This window comes from Notamacropus eugenii, chromosome 4 (assembly GCF_028372415.1).
Source record: "Notamacropus eugenii isolate mMacEug1 chromosome 4, mMacEug1.pri_v2, whole genome shotgun sequence".
NCBI classification, from domain to species: Eukaryota; Metazoa; Chordata; class Mammalia; order Diprotodontia; family Macropodidae; genus Notamacropus; species Notamacropus eugenii.
This window is the reverse complement of record NC_092875.1, coordinates 183,478,360-183,483,338: the sequence shown is the minus strand read 5'-3', so window position 1 is coordinate 183,483,338 and position 4,979 is coordinate 183,478,360. Positions and strand designations below refer to the sequence as shown.

The following is a 4,979-nucleotide window of genomic DNA, read 5'->3' as shown; positions in this document are numbered from 1 at the left end:
ATGCATTAACTCAAGAGTGAGAATGGCTATCACCCTCACTCTGTTGCTACTTTTAAGTTGTTTTGTTTTCTTTTTTCTGAATTCTATTATTTCCCTGGATTGTGACATGTAAGCTGTTTATGACAGTCAGTTTCTCTGAGCACCTGAACCCATTATGCAGCATCATTCATATTTGAAAAACAGTGACAGTTGTGAGCAAATTACATTGGCAGACCCTCCATGAAGAAAATTACTCAACGGGAGACATCCTGAATCAATTAATCAAAGCATAACTCAGCTGCAATTGGGTGATTCTCTGACACCAGGAAAAAGCAACCACTTTCACTTCCTGTAATACATTTTTGTTTAGTTTGGTTTAAAACCATTGACCTTATTTAGGACACAGAGGGGGTTCATGGGAATCGAAACATGGCCCACTTACCAGAAAGAGCTCAGGTTTTCCAGATAGTATTCTCCTGTGCTTTAGTGTGAGATCTCTGCCTCACTGCCTGAGCACTGTGGAGATACTGAATTTTCTGGTTTTTCCCCTCATGACATGCTTGTAATTGGACAAGCACAGAGTACCACGTGAAAAATCACAAGTCAGCTTCTTCTGTGGTTGTGATTTTGGAAAATTAGAAAAGCTTTATAGGCAAGTTACAGAATTTCCCTGAGCAGGCAAAAATGTGCCTCAAAGAGCAGAGTAAGAAAAAAGCATGGAGAAGCAGAGCAATTTTTCGTAGACATAGGGCAAGATCTTTTTAGGTTCTTAGATTCTCTGGTGCTCTGTTTCTCTTTGCATACTTCCTAAATCTGATATATTTTCTCATTGTCAACTTCTCATTAATTGATAGTATAATGAAAAGTGTTGGCTCTAGAGTCAAAAGGCCTGGGTTCAAATCCCACTTCTCACATTTACTATCCTATATGACCTTGGGTAAGTCCTTTATCCTCTCTTGGATCACCTCAGTTTCCTCATTTGTAAAATAAAATCTGAGTTGAATTAAGTGGTCTTTAAGGTTTCTTCCAGTTGAAGATTATAGTCTTAAAAATAATGAAATATCTATCATCATCTTGAACAAGTCAGAGACGAATAAATGTTTATTACAAAATTCAAGGACCTAGGAAGAAGGGATAGGGGCATGGAAAAAGGAGAATAATAAAATCTTTAAGTTGGAAGGGACCTTAAAAGTCAACTTGTCTCATCTCCTGTCTCATACATAAATCTACCTTATAACATCTCTGACAGGTGGTCATATAGCTAGCCTCAAACTAAATACTTTCAGTTACGGGAAACTGCTGCATGTTTGGTCCTTTTGATTTTCAAATAACTCTTTTATAATACTTTAACTTATATTGAAGGAAAATTCTTGTAACTTCTACTGATTTAGCCTTAGTTTTCCTTTGGAGAGCTATGGAGAATATATCCTTTCTTTGTTCTACATGATTTTATTCTTGTTTCTCAGCTGTGTCTGACTCTGATTTTTCTTAGCAAAGGTACTAGAGTGGTTTGCCATTTCCTTCTCTAACTCATTTTACAGATGAGGAAACTGAGGCAAGCAGCGTTGAGTGACTTGGTCAGAATCACCCAGCTAGTAAGAGCCTGAGGCTGGATTTGAACTCTGGTCTTTCTGACTCCAAGACTGGTGCTCTATACAATGTTTCACCTACATGGTAACCCTTCACAAATTTGCAAAGAGCTGTTGTGCTCCCCATTCTTCCAATGTCTTCTTATACTCTGGGATATTCATTCTCACGTCCTCCTTTTTCTCCTTGTATGATATGATTTTGAGTCCCCCATCATTCTGGATGCCCTCTCCTGGATGAACTCTGGCTTTAAGTATCCCTAAGATTATATATAGTGCATTAGAGCTGGAAGAGGCTGAGGAGAGTACCTCCTCACTCTATGCATAAGAACACTGAGGAACAGATTATTCATCAGACCCAAAGTCTCAGCTAATTAGAAGAAGAGCCCTGAGAACTTCTTTGCCTCTCCAAAATGAACACAGAATTCTAAATATGGCCTCCCCATTATGGAGTACACTAGGTTTATTATATCCTAAGGTCTGAGCACTTTCCTCTTTTCAGTGTAACCCGAGATATAATTAACTTTTGTTGTCAGACACAGAACGGATTGAGTCACATTGAGCTTGTAGTCCAGCGAAACACGTAATTTTTTACATGTTCTGCTATCTCTCCATGCCTTTCCCACTTGTGTATTGGATTTTTATGACCTAAGCACAGTTTAATCTCGTTAGTTTCAGTTCCTCATTGCAGCCTGCTGAGATCTTTTGGCTCCAGATCAATATTACTCAATAGATTAACCATTTCCCCCAGCTTTGGGTCATTGAAATTGAGAAATTTGTAACCTGTGTCTTCATCCAAGTCATTAATAAATATTTTGCACAGAGCAGGCCTGAGGACAAAGCCTTACTGCCTAACACTGGAGACCTCTGCTTGGTTAACATTAATGAATTAATAAGGGAGAATTTTTCTTTTAAACCATTGCTTGTTCCATCATTTCAAATTCAACATTATCATAGTTGATGGAGAAAACAGCAAGAAAAAGGAATTGAGAAGTTTAGCATTTTCTTTGTCATGTGTTTATATTATAGCATATGCCTGAAATGGTAGAGCTACCTTTTTCTTGTCCTTTTATTTACTCCAAATATCTCTATTTTGAAAGTCCCCTTTCCTACCTTTTGAAAATGTCCTTTAAAAGTTTGAGTTCATCAAAGAACTTATTTGGCCACACCTGTCCATTTCGATGTCATTTTTTCCTCATCAAGATTATATGCAATTATATATTGTCAGAGTTTCATTTTTTCCTCTTCCTCTTAAGTTTTCTTCCTTCTTAATGGTTCTGGTTAAGAAATCCATTATCTGTATTTTTGCTGATTTTTTTTTTTTGAGGTTTCAATATTTTATTCAAGTTGTATTTTTAAGTGGTGGTAAGTACAGCATTTGGAGGGGAAGGCTTCTAATTCCACACCATATGGAAGATTCTAAAATGTATCCATTAATTGCTAAAAACAATTAGTGTGAGAATACAACAGAAGTCCAATTTTGATTCCAAGTGATGTCACTATGTGGGCACAATTATACAGACTCTTCCCTGCTTATGGTTCTGTGTCCTAGCAGCCTCTTTATATGTACTCAGCCAAAGTGAATGGAACCACAATGAGACTGGGAATTAAGTACTACATTATTGGCTTAATCACATCAAACTGTCACAAAGTGGACACCTAAAGGACTCTGCAGACAACTTTTGGCAGAAATAACTAATCAAAGCCGGAACAATTCATGAGGATTTGACTTTAAAAAAAAAAGAGTCCCCTTTTCAGACAAATTTTCACTCCATCAAGGAATGAGCCTCTTTCTACCCACTTAGGATAGATATGTAGCCAAGTTGACTGCAATGGACCATGAATTCTCAGGAAGTCAAAATTTCATTCATTTTATCAGTCCACATTTACCAACTGCCTTCCACTAGCAGCTATCTCTAGATGAAAAAAGGTGGCTCAATGCACCCTTTCAATCCTTAGAGAATTCTAAAAGCTGTTGTGGGAATCATCACATATCCCCTCAAAAGCCTGGAGGTGAAACGACCTTTTTTTTCTGAGTTGGATTTCTTCTGTATCTTTGAAAGGATGACACTTTAAAGCTGCATCATCTTTAACCTGGAGATCTAACATGATTGATACATAGCAATACTTGCATCCCAGACATAAAATATGAACAGGTACGCTAATTTCTGAAGGTAGCTATCCTGCAAAATATTTTAAAATTAAGTGATTGTACAATTTCTTTTATGCTTGAAATTCCAGTCCTAGACCAAGCTTGTGGCCACCAGCATTGACATTCTTGCAGTCCAGCAAAGCTGATAATGTCAGTTTGATATCTGGTTTTAGAGTCTGGGTGTAACCTAAGCCTATCAGGCTAGAATTGTTCACTTTAGCTGAGAAAGAGGCCTCAGGGTCAATCTGATATTTGGTTGCTATTCCAAAACGAGTTTGCTATTTCCAGCTGTCCAGGCTAGGTTGACAGCAGTTTCCAACTTCTTGTTCACCTTCTGATAAATAGATCTCCCAAACTCCGTGCCATCATTCACATTGGTGCACAGCTGGAATTCATCAGTCTTGTAGCCAACAGCAAAGTTGCTCTGGGTCACCTGAGATTTTGAAGTTTCAAAATTCATCTGGTAGCCTGCCAACCAGCCCTCATAGCCAAGTACCACAGCTCCTCATATTGAAGGTCCAGAAATATCAAAATCCATGTCACAGCCAAGAATGATATGTTCCCGCTTATATCCTGACTTAATCTTAGCACTTTTTTTCCCTGCGGTAGGTGAGAAGGACGAATCGAAGGTCAGCTTCAGTCCACGTGCAAGCTGATCCTCTACAGTAATTTTAGTGCCCAATGTATTGTCTGTGTTCCATTTTATTCAGACCATTTGTATTTTGTTTCCAAACTGCCTGAAACTTTGCTTGTTTCAGTGTTTGCTGAACCTGAACTTGTAAATTCCAGGCCATTCTCAGACTTTGTTTTCAGATCCAGTTTTATTAAGCCAAATCCATAACCCTTAGTAAACACATCTCTGGCAGATTTTCCAAGGTCAGCATAAGTAGGTGGCACAGCCATTTTCTTCCTTTCCCGACGGACGCAGCGGGAGCAGCAGCAGGTGGCAGACACAGAGAGCTGATTTTTTTTAAAAAAGTTATTCTAAAGTTGAGGGCACATATATGGTCATTCAATTCCACAAACTTTTATTAAGCTACCCTAGTATGCAGAGTGCTGTGCGAGGCCAAGTGTTCTATGATTTCACACTGTCAGGCACTCCAGGTACCTGACATTTCCACTCTACCAGATCCTCTGTATTCATCAGTATTAAGTCACAGTAGTGTTCCTTGTTACTTCCTCAACCTATGGAAAGATAAAATTGTGAAGAAAAGAGAGAAAAAATTCTCAGATGATCTATTTGTAAAAGAAGGAAAATTCTC

The 4,979-nt window shown here is 38.3% G+C and overlaps 1 pseudogene; it reads right to left on the bottom strand.

The window, feature by feature from the left end:
- Positions 1-2,859: 2,859 nt before the first annotated feature.
- On the bottom strand, positions 2,860-4,623 carry LOC140498305 (non-selective voltage-gated ion channel VDAC1 pseudogene; annotated as a pseudogene).
- Between the last annotated feature and the right edge of the window lie 356 nt (positions 4,624-4,979).